At 37.5% G+C, this 19,403-nt stretch overlaps 2 long non-coding RNA genes across 2 annotated transcripts in view; one reads left to right on the plus strand and one right to left on the minus strand.

Annotated features, from left to right (window-relative positions):
• The window catches only part of LOC112532120, a 183,799-nt gene that overhangs the window by 114,823 nt on the left and 49,573 nt on the right, over positions 1–19,403 (plus strand). The gene's annotated exons all lie outside the window — the stretch shown is intronic.
• Positions 8,873–19,403, minus strand: part of LOC112532121 — a 73,347-nt gene continuing 62,816 nt past the window's right edge. The window contains exons 3-4 of the long non-coding RNA XR_003074476.3: positions 15,972–16,034; positions 8,873–14,728 (exon numbers count right to left, since the gene is read on the minus strand). This is a non-coding gene — a long non-coding RNA (uncharacterized LOC112532121). The remainder of the gene's footprint in view (positions 14,729–15,971; positions 16,035–19,403) is intronic.

Below are 19,403 nucleotides of genomic sequence, written 5' to 3' on the forward strand. Positions count from 1 at the left end.
TTCCCTGGGAGACAGTAGGTATTGATTCATAAATTACAAACTTTTTTTCCCCTTGATTTTTCCTCAGAGTAAGTAGTTTTCTGTACCAAAAAAATAAAAAAAACTATGTTGGATGAAGGCAACAACTGGGTAGGTAGGATCCAGTGTAGCAAGATGTGAAAACTTCAAGCTGATCTCACTGCAGTTGTTGACCAGTGTCCAAATGGTAGCAATTACATCCGCCTCTTGGTATTTATACACTGTGGAATGAACAGAGAGTATGATGCAGAAAGCATTTCTACTACTGAGATGGGCTCCTAAGAACAAGAATGTATGTTCATTACTACGTCAGTAATGGAGGTTATCAGCTGTATTGTCAGCTAGGTTGTCTGAACTGGGTCTAAAGCAGGCTGGAAGGTAGAATCTAAGTCCTTGTGACTGATAATGTAAAGGGTTTTCAACTAGAGCCTCTCTAGGGCTTGTTCATAGCTTATCCAAAGTACATGTTTTTCTGGACTGGTACCTAAGTGGGTCCAAAATTTCATGAGAGCAAGTTTGTAATCCCAAATCAGACTGAGGCTTCCGGTATGGAAATGCTGAGGAATGTGGGAGGGGCAGATTGAGGTCCTGTTAGGATTCATTTCAATGGTAATTCACATACTTCTAATCTCCAAGGGTTTTTGAATAGCCTTTTCTGTCGCTTAGGTAGCTGAAGGTCTATTTTACTTAAGACCTGGCAGTTCAGGCTGCTCACATAGGCTTTACTGTGAACCAGAGTTTCAAAACATAGATGCTTCTAATGAGAGCAATCAGAAAGATCTGAAAGAAAGTGTTCATAAAGGAAAGAGAAATATTTTGTAGAACTGTGTCAGAAAGCATCCTGTAGACTTAGCTGTAATTGCATGGCAGCTCCAGACTGTGGGCTTTCATAACTAGGGTATTTTGAAAAATAATTCTGTCAGGAAACGTAGTTTGCAGCAAATAGATCACCAAATTTTGGGTCCTAATATATGTAATTTAATCCTATTAAATTTGTTTTCCTCATTTGCTGCAGCACCAGCAGCAAGCAAAACAGTGATTCTGCGCCATTAAAGTCTCCCAGATGCAGTGTGTGCCAGAGACTACACAGACACTGCCATTAAGGCTCCCTGAGAGACTGCTCTGAGCGGCAGAAAATGTGCTCCATTTTCCGGATGTCCTCCTAAGGCTGAATGTGAAATTACGCTTATTGTTAGAAAGCAAAGCATGCATATAATAAGCCAATAAATAACAGACATCAGATATGATACTGACTTTACAAAACATACATCATGTACTTTTCCCTTGCTTTTGCATATAATATTATGGAACGTTTGTTAAGCTAGTCCCTTCCTTTGGGTTGGATAACAGAATAGTTATTAAATGAAAACACATTGTGCTTTTTAGTTTATACCATCTGGAAGATTCTTTCCTGAGAAGTCCTGACTTATTTTCATTTCAACAACTGCTTCTTTATGTTCTACAGTGTGAAACACAAATTAATTCTGTGCTACCTAGAATATATTTTTGCTCTTCAATTTTTTTTTTTATTATTATTATTATTACTGAGGTAATTTTGTTCTTCTGGGGCAGTCAGTGCAGACTCTGAGTGACGCTTTAAAAAAGGGTTGGTTTTTTTTCCCCTTTTTTTCTCTTTTCTTTTTTTTTTCCCTCTCCTTACAAGCTGCTGGAGGGCTCTGAAATGCTTTTTAAAAGGCTCAGGAAGGACTTTGAACTTGAAATCAAACCTGTATTATTATTTTTTTTAATTAGCCCCACTGTAATAGACAGTGAATCAGAGAGCATCTCTGTGTTGTTAAGAGGGAAAGTTCTAAGCTTCATTTTGGAGGTGGTTTTATTTCAGTAGTGTTTCAGCTACCACGGGGGTTACCTTTTTATCTCTGTCTGAATTTAAGCTTGTGTGAGGGCCATTGTTAATAACTAGGGGGGAGGCAATCTGCTACAGATAGGTCAGTGAAGTATTTTTAGCAATGGACTGTTGCTTAATTTTCTGCTGTTGCAAAGGCAGGCTCACTATGGAATAACTTCTCCATCTGTAGCAGTGGTGGCTCCAAATGTCTGAAAATAGTTTGACTGTCTGAAAGGGGGCAATGCCTTTGCTGGCCTGGGCCTCTTCCTGAAGATAAAATATCTCACACAGAGAGTTTTTATTGTGGCAAATTCTGTCACTTAAAAGTGATGCCAGAAAGCGTTCTGAAGGTACAAACCTGCAGAAGAAAGGGCTTTTATTCATCTTGAGATGAAATCTGGGCTAGCAGTGCACATTATAGCAATCACTCCTAATGTCCTCGGTCCAATGGCCTGAGTCTTACCTAAAATACTTGGTATTTCCAGTCTGGCTTTTATAGGAGACTGCTCAGTACCAATTATCAGGCAAAACTTATTTTGAGCTTCTTAATTCAGATTACAAAAGCTGAGATAGAGAAGAGGTAGTGGCTCTGCGACATTATCCCATAGTGTCTTCTTACATAGCATAATGCCTTCTTCAGTAGTACTGCTTAGCATAACTGCTATCTTAGTTCATCTTATGGTTAAGGAGGTTCAAAAGAGTGATGCTGTTAAGTGATCCTCAATTTTGCATGGGACCATGAGCATCAGCTTCCACTTTGAGGGGTCAGCCAGGCTGCATATATTTCCCTGTTAGAATTGCTGTATTTGCTGGAATAAAAGTCTTCAAGGATGGAGGGAAAAATAGCACTTGTATGATCAGAGTGCATTGCATAAGTTATTTGTCTAATAGGTAGGAATTTCCATAGAGAAGAAAACCCGCAAGAGAAAGAGAAATAATTGTGGGTACTCAAATACAAGCACAGCAGGAGCACACAGTGCCCAGTCTGGACCATTCCTTCTCTTGGACTATGCCCCCCTCTCTCTGGGGAGTGACTGTCTTACTTTCTATGGATGGTGCTGCTTTGATCAGTGCGAATATGATTCGATGTTGGCTCTGGAAGTGAGTGAATCAGGGAGGAACCAGTTTGTATCACTCCTTTGCCATTCATTGGGCAACAATCGATCCTAGAGCCAGGACTGATGGGAAGCACAGAGTTAAGGAGCATTTGCACTGCAAATATCCTTAGCTTAACCATGCACAGGAGATAGATCCTGGACAGTGCTTAGTCATATAACAAGCATTAGGTGATGACTTTTTATGTATGAAAAACATCTCCAAAGCATTTAGAAGAAGGAAATAATAATAATAATATAAAGTTACTGGGTAATTCACAAATAGTGAAAAAGTCTAAAATCTATGAAAACTTCCCATGTTTCTTCCTCATAGTTTGCCAGCTCAAACAGTGGCCACTAAACAGCCTTTTGTGCAGCTTGGAATGATGCAGTAGCAAACTATGCCATTTAGATTTCCCAGTACTGGGACTTGTTGTTTGTTTGGATACAGTTCACTTACTGTTTGCAGTTGTGTTGGCAGCTCTGGATGAATGAGAAATAAGAATTTAACTTTTGCATATTCATATAAGTGCTGTCTAATCTCTCTACAGGGTGCACAGGAAGTTAGCATAATGAAAATGTCTATGAAGGAGCTGTGCTTTAAAACCAAAGATATGTTTTCATGTGAAAAGGGCATATTGTTGGAGGAAAGACTGGAAAGGTTTATAATGGCATTGGCCTTTTGAATCCTTCAGTCCAAACCCTTGAATAAAAAGCTATTTTTTTAGAATTAACGTGGAAGAACGTAGAAGCTACAGGTATTAGCATTCCATTATCAGTCGTGTTTCAAATGTGTCCTTAGCAGTTTACAAACTGCAAATTGGAGGCTCAGCTGGTGAATGTCTGCATACCTCTATGGACTTCAATTTGAACTGTACTGACACTTTCAATAGACTTGGTTTAAAGAAAAAATAATGGATTTTTTTTTCCCTGTATCAATCATGATCTCTCTTGCTTTCAAACTACCATCCAGTTCACAGATACTTTTCTATGTGCAGGAAAGGTTCAGTGTTTATATAATTGAAAAGCTCCACAGCAGTGCTGTGAATGATATCACTATTCTTTCTAAAATAAATTTTCTTTATCTGAAAGGAATCAGAACAAGTGGATTTACTGCTTGTATGTCTCTGGGGAAAAGTGAAAAGAAAGAAATGTATTGTATGACTGATTTCATGACATAATTTTACAACATTTTTTAAAAATCTATTTTAAGTGTTTTAATAAATAAAAAGTAGAACATAAATGGAGCTTATTTATCTAACCACTGTATATATTAAAAATTAGGGAACTGCCAATACTTCTAGTTCATTATGATTATGTTATATGTGAGTACAACTGCAGTTTTTCAAGTATGAGAAGTATGCTTTTGTTTCATGTTTGTTTTTTGTCAGCTATTCTTCACTAGCATAAGTTCTCACTGGGAATACGTTTCAAAGTCTCTAGCTGATAAGTTTCCTCAAAGGGCTTTGCCTTTGGTATGCATTAAGCACGGCATAGCCAATGAGTCAGAAGTGGAAAATCTTCCATTGTATTTAGTGTTGCTGTGGCCTCCCCTTGAACACTTTGGGTAGTTCTGGGCTCCACAATATAACAAGAATGTTAAGGTCCTTGAACGCACCCAGAGGCAGGACTGGAAGCTAGTAATGGCTGCAAGGCTTGTCCTGTATGGAGAGGCTGAGGACATTCACATTGTCTAGCTGTGGGTACCTAAGGCAGAGGCTAAATCAAATACTTTTTTCATAGAAAAATAATTGCTGCAATTAATGCAGATAGAGGGCCACATATTTGGTATCCATTTTTTTTTTCCAATTAAGCTAAACATGCTTCTTGTCGTTAATTATCTGTGAAAAATATTTAATATCATTTCATGAAACAGAATATGAACATATTTTGCAGTATCTTAAAAAACAAAACAGCACACACATGGAAAAATACAAATCCAAACCAAACCAGGGGTACTTGGCAGTACTTTTTGGTTTATGAATAAGGCTCAAGAAAGGCTGTGAACTTTTTGGAGATTTCACCTTCACAACTGTTGACTGAAAGGGTGGTATATAACTTTGGAAGGGATACTACTTTCTACCTTTTTTATTTTATTTTATTATTATTATTATTATTATTATTATTATTATTATTATTATTATTATTATTATTTTATGTGGAGGTATGTCGTCAATGCAATATGCTAGAGTGTGACAGAATCTGTTTCAGCCCTAACGTTTTAAAATGAGCCTACTATGACAGACAGTGCCAGAGATGTGGCTGTCTAGGGTTTTCAGCTTCAGATGTCATTATATTCTACAGTGTCATGCAAGCACATTTTTGAGGAACAGCACAAGAGCGAATTGTGCCTTCAGGAGAACTGACTTTGAGTAAATGTGAAATACCCTAAGGATTTCTCATTGGAATTCAGTTATCTGTTGGAAATAAATACAGAAATAGAGCTAGTTTTAAAAATAGAGCAGTGGGTAGGTTTGAAAGAATGTTAATATAATTTTTGTTCAGTAGAGAAAAAACAGCAATATCTAATTTGCCACAATCTGAAATAGAGTAGTCAGTGTACATAGATATAAAGATTTGATGGTGTGAGGATTTTGTGTTCAAAAAACAGATAAATTAAAGAATGATTGGTCTGATAAGGAAAACGTACTGAAATAAATAGTAGACAATGCAAAGATAAATGAAGATGTCTGTATTTGAATGGCACTCCAAGCCTAACGATACTAAAAATCTGTTTTGGATAGCCAAAGAGAAAAGAAAATGGTTATGTTTAGGCTGCTTGTCTCAAATCTGCTTTCCAAGTCCAGAAAATGTAGATTCTTATTTTCTTAATGCTCTGGTTAAAAACAAACAAACAAAAAATTACTAGTGATGGAATCGCTAGTGTTGAAAAAGATCTTCAAGGTCACGAAGTCCAGCCATCAACCTGACCTACTGAGTCCTATCACTAAACCAAATCCCTCAGTGTCAAGTCCACATGTCTCTTAAATACCTCCAATGATGAGGACTCCAATACTGCCCTCAACAAATCCATTCCAGTGCTTTACCACCCTCTCCATGAAGAAATTCTTCCTGATACCAAATCTAAACTTATCTTGAGATGTCTTGGATTGGCTGATTCCAAGAATGCTTATGTACTGAATCAGAGAGCTGGACTGTCAAAATGTGCACTAGTCCACTTTTTCTTTCCTTAAGAACTCAAGAGATTGAGCAATTTATTCTGATTGACTTTGACCTTAATTACTCCCCCTCCTTTTTATTTTTTCTTGTAATTTTACTTGAAAATAGATTAGGTTTTCAGGAAGCTGATAGCGTGTAGCATTATCTAGGAGCTATAGGAAGCTGAAAATTACTCTGTCAAATTGTTGTAGAATACTCAACAACAGATTTGTCTTCTATTGGTTTGTTTTGAGCACTGGGGAAATATAACCTGGGAAGGAAAGGAGGGATCAGCTCATAGGTGATACTTAAAGGCATTTCCACTTATCATTTCACCAATATATATATTTTTAAGAGTTTTGAGAAGGGTAATGAGGATGATAAAAGGTGGAACATTTTCTGAATGAAGGATGATTAACTAAGCTACAGCTGTTGCTTAAACAGGAAAGAATTGAGCCAGAAGTCACAGCAGTTTACAAAAATCAGTTACCAGGGAGAAGATGAGTTGTGGTCTTATTTATCTTCCCGTGTAAGAACTAGAGAGTATTAAAAAATCATGTATTTGGAGCAAGAGAGGATTCTTTTTCATGCAACTTGTACTGGAGCTGAGGAATTACAGCCACTGAGATGCTGATGTGTCACTGCTACATTCTAGGTTCCTTTCCAGAAAATACTGCTTCCATGGTAGACCAATTTTGAGGTCATACTCTCTAGATATCAAAAATCATTACAAGTACCACATCTTTAAACTTCTAAAATGATCATCTTCATCAAAAAGAGGTGAATGATTTTTCTGTTTTTTATTATTATTATTATTTTGTTTTGTTTTGTTTTTTCCTTCTTCTTCTTCTGTGGTGTAATAAATCCAAGGGACTGTTATATCTGGGGAGAATAAAGTAATGATTTCACTTGGAAACTAATGGGCCTGTCCCAGGAAAAGTTTTACTGTCTTCTACATTTCCATGGTGGATTTGGGGATCAGGTAGTTTGTCTTCTAAAGAGAAAATCTCTCTTCAAAATGCCTCTGAGTACCTTTGTGTTTGAAAAGATCTCTTAGGGATAAAAAAAGATTTACAGAAATATAGAATGGTTTGAACTGGAAGAGAATTTAAAGATTATATCATTCCAGCCTCCCTGCTGTGGGTGGGGACACCTCCCACTAGAACAAGTTACTCAAAGCCCCATCCAACCTGGCCTTGAACACCTCCAGGAATTATTGAAATGCTTTATTCAATTGAAGCTTACTTCTAAGACATTTCAAACAGATGTCATGGCAAATTTTCATCAGATGTGGAAAAAAAAAAAAGTTGTGTGTGGATTCAAATGCTAAGGTATTTTTTTGTTCAAAAAGTACTTAAGAATTGCTACAATATAAGTAGCATTGTTACTCTATGTAATAAGTTACATTGTATTCTGCATCTCAGTATACAAACAAAATAAGTAATCTTGAACTGTTATTTTTTGCCACTGAATGTTAGATTGATAGAGTTGTTTTGCGTCCGGTACTCTGAATCACTGGGGAGCTTGGCTCTACTAAAATGCCTGGTTACAATAACTTTCAACAAATAGGAGTTTGTACATAGTAACTGGGATGATCTGATTTTTGATGTGGGTGGAAGACGAATTTGCAACTGCATTTGTAACATTAGGGCTGGGGGCTGCCAACATAGGGAATGTTAAGTGAGGTAGATGTACAGCTTAGAGGCTGCGGAAAGGATTTGGTTTGAAAGATATTTATTCAATGAGAACTTGTCTGGCCACTGTGTAGGTAAATGGAAAAACAAAACAAAACAACAAGGTTATAGCAAGAAGAATGATAGTGGAGTGAATCCTTGCTGACGTCAACTGGCAGAGATCCACTGACACCAGTGGAGCTGACAGCTTGTATCAGCTCTATAAATACTGGGTCACATCCAAACCTTCGTAAGAAAGGTTGGAATTCTTCTATGAGGATTTTTCTTGTCTTCTTACAGGAACATGTGAATTTGGCTTTAAAAATAGGGCAGTAGAGTTGCCGTTGTTTTTAAAAATTAAAATCTGCTTTTAAATGTCAACTTAGAAAACTCCTTTTCTTGGTGTTGTTTCTTTGAGCAATTGTTCAATGCAATTAACCCAAATGGGGGAGTCTTTATAACTAATTCATAATTAGTTATGAATTTTCAATTGTTGTGGTATGTATTGATCCTGTGTTGATCCCATAGAGGAGTCTAACAGAATTCCAACACATGGGCTATTCGAGGGAAAGTCAAATGATTTGTGTGCTCTGTGCAGATGTCTGAATGATTTGAACATCCTGGGAAATGGAGAAGGGAGGATGAGAAAAGACAGAAGAGCTAGATCTGCCTGTACAGACTGAAAGCCCACAGAGAAACTTTCAGAATGAACTTACAGATTGTATTTCTGCTTCCCTCTGATGTGTCAACCTTGAACAGTGCAGAGCATCTTCATGCTGGGGTCAGTGGTCTGGCTTACAGAAAATGCAGTAAGTGGCTCATTAGGCAGATCCTATGCCTATCTCATACACAGTTTCCTAATTGCCACAAAATTTATATGCTGCTTGTGATTTGTGAGATAAATGGAGACAGAGATCACAGATTTTTTCTTGTGGCAACAAGTAAATCTGGATTTCAAAATACAGATCTATATTAAAGAAAAATACTACTCAGTCTCTTGATTATTTCTTGCACAGGTAGTGCTTTATAAGCAAGAATTTGTTTTTATGACAGGCTCAGTAGAAACTCAGCAAAGGAACTGTTTCCATACATCTTTGTCCATATGCTTTTCTGCCTCAAAGTCAACCTACTCTCTTCTAAAATCTCCTTTCTTCTCCCCACAGTTGCATTTCAGGGAGATTTCCTCTTATATCTTTGATAAAATACCGAAGCAATGAAAGAGGCTTTGTTCATACATCTTTTTCAAGTGAAATAGAGTTAACTACTGACACTTCAGATTAAGGATAAAGTCCAAACAGAGTCAGAAATTAAGATCTGATTGGAAATCTTGGAGTCTCTGGAACCAGGTTAAATGAAAGTTGAAGAGGTTCTGATCTTACATTTTTTATAATGGCTTGTATTCATTTCCTTAGTCCAGCAATTTTAATTACATAGGAAGGGATACCCAGTTACACCCAAGAAAGTAATTGCTAATGTAACAAGCCAATTACCTGCAAACTTTTGGAACAATGAACTGTTAAATAATAATGTGATAAAAGGGGACTGTTACAGATGGCTTAGAGGTAGGTTCCCAAATTAGCCCTGAAATTCAGTGGCACTGAAAAGATTTTGCTGGAGGAAGACTGAAAAGACTTCCTGAAACAGATAAAATACTTCAGTAGCATAGAAGAGCTTCAGTAGACCTCAGGTTTGACATCTTTATTGACAATGATCACTAGCATTCTGTCTTCTTGTATACATTCATGATACAGAGTAGCTTTGAAGTAAGTTGTTTGATGTGTGTGTATGCACATTTAAAGGACATGTAAGAGATTAATTCAGTAAAGGAACATTTCATTGCTCCTCAGTCACAGACTAACTTGTTGTCCATTTATAAAAGGTACTTGTAGTCTGTCAGTAGAAGTTTGAATTCACCCCAGAGTAATGACCATTGTGCTTTGGTGCAGCCTTTGGTCCCCTGGTTGGATATGGTTGGATAGCTGGGACCAGTCTTTGCCACTGAGGAATTTTAGGTGTTCATTTATTCCTTTTTATCTCCTGACTCTCTGATCTCTTGTCCATTGGGCTGAGTTTGAATGTATTTATCTATTTATTGCATTGTCTATTGATCTACTGAAGCAGTCCTCTGGACATCTGAATTTCAAGCCTGCTGCTCATTTTGACTTTTCTTTTTCCCCCTCGCTTTTAAACAAAGCAGGAAAGCTGTTTAAGGAACACACACACACACACACACACTTAGATCAAATGGAAGAAAACATAGCACCCTTGGCCAGCTTATGGATTACGTTTTTCCCTATGTATGTTAATACAATCTGATAGCACAAACTGTGTGGAAACTAATCTTCTTTCTATAAGACTCTTAAGATATAAATTTGATAACTGTAATTTTAGAGACAGGCAACATTTTTCCTTGCTGTAAAGAAGACCAGCACACTTTCTGACAGACAGTAGGAGGTTTGTGAATCTTAGGTAAATACTTGTTCATCTTCCTAAGCATTTCACAGGCTTGTGGCTCAGAAAAAATGTTCACAAACTTTATTTTCAGCATGAGTGGTGTTGACAAACAAATAAACAAACCCTACAGAGGCAGCACTGTTGAGATTCTCAGGACTTTTACAGTCAAACTGTCCAGTCTACCCTATGACATAATATGGCATTTTCAGGCACTTCAGTGTTATCTTAATAATAATAATAAAAAAAAAAAAAAGGAAACAATTAGATTAGTGGTACTTTGTTCACAACTTCTTTTTCTTCTTCTTTTCTTTTTTTGAGAGCCATAAAGCTGTTGCCATCTAAACTGGAAAGCCATTTTAATTTTGAAGAAATGAAGCAAGAAAAACTGTTAGTTTAGAGTAAGAAGCCCAAGTACATTATTCTTGCTATTTCCTCTTCTCAGCACGTTTGTACTGCCTGTCATTCGGACAGTCAACTGATCTGTTTGAAATAATAATAATAAAAATACTGTTTTTTCTTTGCTGCTTCCAAAGTACCATTTGACTTTTGTTGATATTGTGCCTAGGAGGCTGTAAGAGAACATGATTCAAGGAAATAGCTGTTGGATATGCCTTGCACAGGGGTCTCTGTAGAAACTGACAAGTCTTCTGGTCCAGCAATGTGATGACAATACTGTTTACTTCACAGGAGACTGTAAGAGGCCAGACCAGTCTTCAGTGATTGACTTGTATCCTTGACTCAATGTATATTAGAAATATGAAGTTAAGAGTGTGCTTGGCTTATTCTCTTAAGACACATCAGTTATTTGAGATGGAGGAGTGAGGGAGTTGAACTGAGTTCATCCAGATTTTAGAAGATCACCTGGATCTTCATTAATATTCCAGTGTCTTATACAATAGCAATTTCTTGCATGATGCAACAGCTGTCTCTTGTAGCCCTTGTGCTAATTCTATGTGTAGAGACAGATGGTCTTATGCCCTTTAAACCCAATGCCAAGCACCTAACAGTTGTGCAGACTAAAGCATCTCTAAAAACCATCTCCTTCAGGACCTTCTTGTCTACTTAGACTGATGGTGGTTGGTGGAGCAGTTGACCAGTGATGAAAATGAATGAGAGGAAATTAAAAAACAAGGAAAAAAAAAAAAAAAAAAGAGAGAGAGAGACAAATCATGTTGCAATTAATGGTGGAAAGATAAAAAATAGTGAAAAATAGTGAGAAAATGAACAACAGAGGAAGTGACTGAAAGTCCAGGAAACAAGTGTCTGATGGGTTTTTCTCCATGCATTTATGTGTGTAAGTAGGTATACAAGTATGTACATACAAACATCGAATCACAGAATATTCTGTGTTGGAAAGAACTCAAAGTATCATAAAGTGAAACTTCTGGTTCCACACAGCACTACTTAAAATTCAAACCCAATTTCTGAGAGTGTTGTCCAAACCGGTCCTTGAATTCTGGCAGCCTGGCGCCATGACCACTGCCCTGGGGAGCCTGTTCCATGCCCACCACTCTCTAGTGAAGAAGCTTCTCGCTCCATCACTGAGATTCCCTTTATTATTTATCATGCTGAATGCATTAATGTAGAACTCTATGTAGCAGACTGAAGGACTTTACTAGCACATAGTTCCTCAAACTCTCACATGCTCGTCAGCTGTGAGCCTCATCTTATCCCTTTCTCTCTAGTTTAAAGCTCTTTCAACGAGCCCTTCTAAATTGTGACCAAACCTCATTTTCCCCACACAGGGCTGTGTCCTGTCAGATTCCAGCAGACCTAGTGATAGGTAGACCATATTGTGGTTTAAAAAAAAAAATAATAAATTTTACCAGTGATACCAGACTCAGATTCATGTGTTGATCAACTGGGTCTACTTTTTTCTTCCAATATCATTTGCTGTTACTGGAGCAATAAAGGAGAACACTATCCATGCTCCTGATCATTTAATCAATTGTTTTCTAGTAACATCTTTAACCCAGGGAGGCAGCAGACTTCCCTCTGAGGCAGGTCTGGCCAGCATATCGGCCCTCCATTCCTCTCTGAACAGGCACCAGAGCTGAGTGCCTCAGTGAGTGATGTGTATGTGCTAGCAAGTAACAAAGAACAAAGTTAGAAAGGTAAATGTGTGAGAGAAATGAAAGAGGATTTTTTTAAGAAAATAAAAAAAGAAATAATATGCATATCAAAATTAGAAAAATATAAATTTAGATTATCGGATGCTAATTACTAAGAATGACTTAAGGAAGGAAACAGTACAGAAGAGTGAAGAAAATGTAGGATACTTGCTCCATTAAATGATGTTATAAAAGTTTTCAAAGGCATTTGGATTTCAAATGGAATTAAACTGCACTAAATTTGCTTCAGTTTTAATGAGGGAAAATTAAAACATTTTTGAAAAATGAATACAGATTCAATTTGTATCTGTGGTCTTTGTAGTCATATTTCTGATGTAGCTGTTCTTCATTTGACCGGAGATGGAATGTGCATTTTCCTTACCTTGTTCTTTCTCTGAAGTATGCCTAGTGCACAACATTTGGAAATAATTTAATGCAGGAAATCCAAGTAGATGGCAGCTAGTCAGAATATTAAGAAAGTAGATTTAAAGTAAGTAAAACTTTTTTTAAATTAAAGAAAATCTAGTTTCCTGTGCTACACGTGGGTTTTTTTTAAGTGTTACATCTTCATTTAAGTAAGGATTGCGGTGTTTGAGATTATCTTGACTTCACCAAAGCACTGCACATTTGACAACCATCAACAAGATTATATTTAGATGGCCAATACATCATATAGAGGTTTAGCAGCATATATACCAGTGAAGGAGTATTTCTCAAAGACTCTTCACTGAGGAAGGAAATGCATGAAGCCCTGATCTGCCATCCATTCTGCATGTAATGGAAATGCTAATCATTCTCCTGCATGAATATTTTCTCATCTCCTACAAAAATGAAAAGTTGTCCAGTAAATACCAAGCAGAGTAAGGACCTTGTAGGGGCAGAATGTCTCACATAGATACAAAATAACATACATAAACCTGTATGTATATATATGTATATAAAAACAATAAGTAGACAGTTGTTTTGTGTAGTTTAAGTAACTGAATTCAGAGCCAGTATTGAAAGGAAGATACTGGAAGCTAAATCTGCTCATCTGCAGTAACTCTGGCAGAGCAAGCTGCTCTTGGAGTTCTGCCTTGATATTTGATGTCAGAAAGAAAATATAATATTATGCCTTCAGGTTGTTTTTCATTTCTTGCTTTGTTATTTAATCATGAAAGAATTTTACATAATAGTCTCAGTTGTCTATAATTTGATTATTTTGTATTTGGAGCCTTCACTGAAGAGACATGTTTCCCTTGAAAATGAGTTCCTCTCTGGGACCTTTGCTGTTCTTGGACTTCCCCTATCCCTAGTTTTGGATAAAACATGATACTTTGAGGCCTCCTGATTACAGTTTGCTCCCATAGTCCCCCTTAATAATGCCTTTGCAACACTGTTGACCTCACCTTTCTCATCTGCCATCTAGCCACCAACTTCTTTTGTTTTGTTGCTGAGTCATGCTTTGAGAGAGGATAAGCTTTGTGGATTTGTTTGATTTGTTTCAGTAGGTATCCATTCTTGTTATGTGCAGTTTCAGTCTGAGTGCTTCATTTTGTAGCCTCTGAAATCCCTAAGAACCTGTCTCCCTCAAGGTATTTGTTTCCCCCCAAAGGGTAAGGTTCTGTGTGAGCCAGACATCAGATCGATTAGGAATGAACTGCTGTAAGACTTCTTTGTATACACGACTGCTGGATTTTTGTAGTCCTTAGATATAACTTAAATCTATGTGTACAGAAGTAAGGGTTTATTCTTAGGTATATATCTGCAGCTGTAGTATTTAGGTAGTAATTCCTTTTCATGACTTTTTCAAGATGAATTACTTGCCATAACTGACATAAATTAAATGTGCACAGAATCTGCTGTTCAGTTTTCTCTCCAACAATATAGTTTGAAAGTTTATATTCTCATGAACAGGATCCATCCATCTGATGATCTGTCCCACAGCCTAATTCACAACCCGAAAGTGTTTTCTGCCTGAGAAAATGATCTCTGCAACCTATTTGTGCTGCTTTCTTTTTCTGGATCAGTTTGCAGAGTGAAAAGGTAATCTGTATTACCGTATTTCTACTCTGAAGTCATGTGGCAGTGTTAGAAAAAGGTGATGCAGTGGGAGAGTAAAGGAAGAGTAAGATTAATTTACTTTATTGGGAATGAAAAACAGAGTATGATGGTAAGAAACAAAGCCAAACCTAAAGCCACCTTGCCCCAGTTCTCCCTTCTTCCCAGGCTCAACCTTGTCCTGTGGTTCCCTGTTCCTCTGCTCTCTCCTGTCAGCTCTTCTGTCCTCACAAGCGACACAAGGGATGGGGAGGGGAAGCTGCGGGCAGCCCAGGAGTTCTTCTTTGTTGCTCCTTCCTCCTCACGCTTTTCTCCTGCTCCTTACGATATCTTCTCAGATACGTACAAAAGACAGAAGAGTATTAGACATGTCCTTGAATGCAGGAGAGGTGTAAGTAGGACAGAGTTACAGAGACATATCCAGGCATTGCAGGCCATTCGAGATATGTTTAAAAGTTGACTAAAGAAGTTCAGTTAACAATGGCTGCTTTTTCTAAGTGTTTACAGAACACACTTCAATGCCATAGTGTTAAGTGTGATGTATCAGTGATTCTGTGTTTTATTCCAAGCATGTACATCAAGCATTCCAGCTGTTATTGTTCACCATATAGAGAAAGTGTTTCTGCAATAGCTGTATTGTAGTCTTTCATAATGTTTGTGACTTTTTTGATGCTTGTTCATATATTCTTAATATATTTTAATTCTTTTCTGTAAAAGCAAGTTCAAAAATTGGCTTTTTTGAACTGCTGGTTTTCAGGAATGCTTTCCTTGCACAACATCTAGTCACCTATATTTGGGCATAAGTTCAGTCTGATTCCAATGAAAATGTGGTACATTTATGACACTAGCAGTCAGCTTCTGATGTCTTTGGTGAAATCCTATTAAAGTGGGTAAAGCTTTTACCCAGAGTACAGGAGTTACTGTAAATTACAAATGCTGTTTTGCTGAGATAAACCAAGAACTTCTGAGCATGAAAACGTCGCTATTTTGTGGGTACATGTGAAGAAAATGTTTACTGGTTTTGTGGATTACTACTTTCCTATGAAGGAAGGCGAATTTTCTGAAAACTGGTCAGTTTGGAAAGAAAGACTATGTCTGCTTTGATGCCAACTTCCTTTCCACCAGAATCCTGCAATGTTGCTGCACGTGCCTTTTACTGTGAGATCTATACCATGCCCAGAGGCCTTTTTTCATCATTATCTTTCACCCCTCCTGCATAAGATGTCAGGACATATGCTTTATTTTGTATCCTTGCTTTAATTTTGATTGAATGGAATACTGTGTGAGGTGAAAATTGCTGATATCTATAGAAGATTACTAGAAGCAAGTAACTTCCTGGCTGTGGTATGTGACATATGGGGAAATTATCTTACTCAATTCTAGTAATCTGGGCAAAAGCATTTAGGATGGGATGCAAACCGTCTTGGATTATCAATGTTGACAAGCACCAAACTAAATCATATTCTGTAAACTCCCTTCTGAACATTTGATATCCATGCATCCCCTCTCTCAGAGGTATCCACAGGTATTATAGAAAATTTTCCCCTATGTCCTGTTCGTTATGTTGACTTACTGTAAAGTCTCCGGAGAGTTCTGGATCACCATGCACTGCATTGTATGGAAGTGGGTTTATAATCTGAAGAAAGAAAATCAAGAGAGTGTCCTATAACTTTAAATCCCCAAACGCACTGTAGCAACATTTCCAAGCATGAAAATACTTTGGTTTAAACTATTTCATTATGAATAAAAATAACAGTAACAGTAAGGAAAGAGTAATGCTGAGCAGGAAGTGTGTGTGTGGGGGGGGGGAGAGATATAGAAATGGAACAAAAATAATTTTTTGGAATGTAACTGATTAAAAATCTTCAACTACCTTGAAGTTATTTATGTGATGAGTTTATACTTACAGTTCAAGGAAACTCATTCTCTAATACTCTTTCTTTTTGGAAGACGAGGATTGTTCACACTTAGGCATGCTGCCCGTAAGATTTCTCTTACAAATATGTGATTGAATTATCCGGTTGCATCCCTGACCCTTGTCCAAGCATTTTGACCCATATTCATGGTCATGCTTGCCAAAAGGTGAAGGCAGAACCAGAACCTGAATCCAAATCACTCTCATTTTTCCCTGAGACTCCAGTAAAACACAGTATAGATCCAAAACAGCCATCCATAATCTGTTGCTTATTTAAAGGGAAAAGTATTCAGGAGCTGATGCCTGCAGTGACCCTCAGTGAAGATGTCCACAAATAGCAAGGAAAGCAGAGTTTGCTCCTGAATGACCCAGAGCTCCTTTGTTTGTATTTTGTAAATGTGATATTTTAAGATTTCCTGATTTCCCACTGCAGTTAATTGCCCAGTCCGCAGCCTGTTCTTTCTCTGTGTGAAAGACAGCCATTGCACATACTTATTCATGTGAGGACAATTTTATACAATATCTGACTGTGTGCTAGAACACCAGCTGTTGGTCTCTTCTGAGGTGTGCAGCACTCACCTGTACTTAGTTTGATTACTTTTGTTGCACTTCAGATTTGTTGACTCTTCAGAAGCCCTACAATTAATTGACAGTCAAGTCACATCGTTCCTTTTCTACTTCTTTTCACTCTGCTATATGCTCTCAGGCAGACGATCTTGTCTTGCTCAGCTTGTCAGAAGGTTTGGCTGCTATCTTCAAGAACACCGTAAAATTAATGCATTGAGACTGATTTATGCTAAGAAAATGCCTTGTAATTTCTATGGCTGTTACTTAAGGAAGATAGAAACGGTTTAGAAGGTAGAAATGACAGTATCCAGTGTATTTAGGTTTCTGTAGTACTTATGCAAAGAAATACTTTGATGCTTACAAACAGGGCTTTGAATGGATCAACTGATGAACTGTTATGTTTGTGGGATGTACAATATGCAAAGAGTGTGATATGTAATATACATGTGCAGGTGTATATTACAACTGCTGCCTAGACCCATCTAACGCAGGGAGCGGAGGCACTTTCTTTGCAGTGTTTGAATTAATGATTGAACTCTTACTGTAGACAGCTACTCTCGCTGCTGAGCTGTTTCTTAAGTTCAAGAATTTTAGGTCTGAAATAACTTCATCACCATTCAAAATAATCCTGTTCTCTCTCAAAGTATTTGTCTCCTGTTTTCCTCAGTCCTGAGCATATTGCTACCAATGTACTTCTGTAGATACAAGCCTTCGTTTCATAACGGTGAGAGATTTGCTGCAAAGGAATCAATATTTATAAGCCATAGTATATTCCTGCTCCTTGCAGCATGCTTTCTGTTGAGTCACATTTGTATTATCATTTGGACAAAGAAAGTAAACTTGTGGTACTCTAATGTGTGGATCTTCCTGCATTTACTCATCATGCTGCTGAACCTCAGTGCTTTGGTTATATCAACTCTTAGCTATGTTGCAAACTAAAGGACCGTATTTTCTCATCACTGAAGTTTCTTTATTTCATTAGTATGTTGTGGTATCTAGCATATCTGTTATGTGCAGGATGTTTGCTTATTAAATATATTTGAAAAAAAAATAATAACAAAAAAACTATCTGTAGGGCACATAAGCATCCTGTGGAGAATGTTTTGACTTTCCTCTTAATGAAGGGAAGTTGAAAGAAGTGCAAGAGTATCTGCAGGCACCTGAGGGGAGTAAAGCTGCAGATAGCAGAAATAGGCTTTTGTTCACAACAGTTCTGAAAGGTATGGTGGTCATTGAGAAAGTAGGAAAGCTGGCTGGAATATGGGATTCTCCCTTTAATAGGCTTGGGTAAATGAAACTAAGTTTAGGAACACAGAAAAGCTCCTGGGAGCTTATTTGATTTGATTGCTAAACCTTTTGAAGTGTTCTTATTGCTATAAGGAAGGAAATCTGGAAAAGGTCAAGTATGAATTAGGTGAGAAATACAAAAAAGAATTGCTTGAGATGGTCATTAAGTAAGACAAAAATGAGATTCAGGAATAAATGGAACAGTATCACAGTAAAGGTGAAACACCACAGCATAAATCAGTAAAGACAGTGAAAATGGAACAAGTCTATCCAAGGTGCATTGATTTTGTAGAGGTCCAATTCCAATCTGGTGAAATTGATATTTTGCTAGAGCCCCATATCTCAGTCTACATGTATGCTTGTGAAGACCTTGTGAAGACCTTGTGAAGACTAAAGGTCAGCGTATCTGTCTCTGTCTAATGTACTTTTGTATTTCTAACACAACTATTACTATTATATCTAGGTAGCAGGAAAAATGATCAATATTATTGTCTCTGCTGTTGGGGAGTATCCAAAGCCCTGCTACATTAGGCTCTGAGTGACTGAAGCAAAGACAGCCCCTGCTCCTGGGAGCTCACAACCTGATGCTTCAGACAATAAGGCAGGAATAAGTGAATCATCAGATGAGAGGGAAACAAAGGCATGGTTGCACGGCACATGCATGGCACCCTTCCCTGCAGATGAAGGAGGTGTTCAGTGCAGCAGAGGTAGGTGGAACATTAGTCTCCAGAGTATCAAGATGTTTGTCCTGCAGGTCTGAATGCATCCAAACACAAATCCCAGGTGTATTTCTTGGGCTTTCATGTTTTGTTTTGGTTTGGTTTGGTTTTGTCCCCATTTTTATAATAAAGTAAAATGGCCATTGATCTGAAGCAGACAATGATAGCTTGGAAGGGGGTTCTAGGACCATGATAATGATCACAGAGGGTTAATTCAAAGAAAAACTGCTGAGTGCATTACTTAGGTCTTTGTAATATTTACCTTCTAAAATGTAATTCTGTGTGAGTGATGTTAGTATTGATATTAATATCTGTTGAGATGAACAAAGCTAACAATGTAATAGGAAAAATAAATGTTAGTCTGCACAGTGAAGTTTTCTGTGGGGAGTATCAGAAAGCCTGTGAAGATCTGCAAGTACTGATTTAAATCTCTGAATTTCAGGCTGGTGTCACCGTTCTACTCTGTCTGTCATTTTTACTTGTTCGTTTCTTTCTTCTCATTGTTATCTGTTTCTAC

Source organism: Gallus gallus, chromosome 3 (assembly GCF_016699485.2).
Source record: "Gallus gallus isolate bGalGal1 chromosome 3, bGalGal1.mat.broiler.GRCg7b, whole genome shotgun sequence".
NCBI lineage: Eukaryota > Metazoa > Chordata > Aves > Galliformes > Phasianidae > Gallus > Gallus gallus.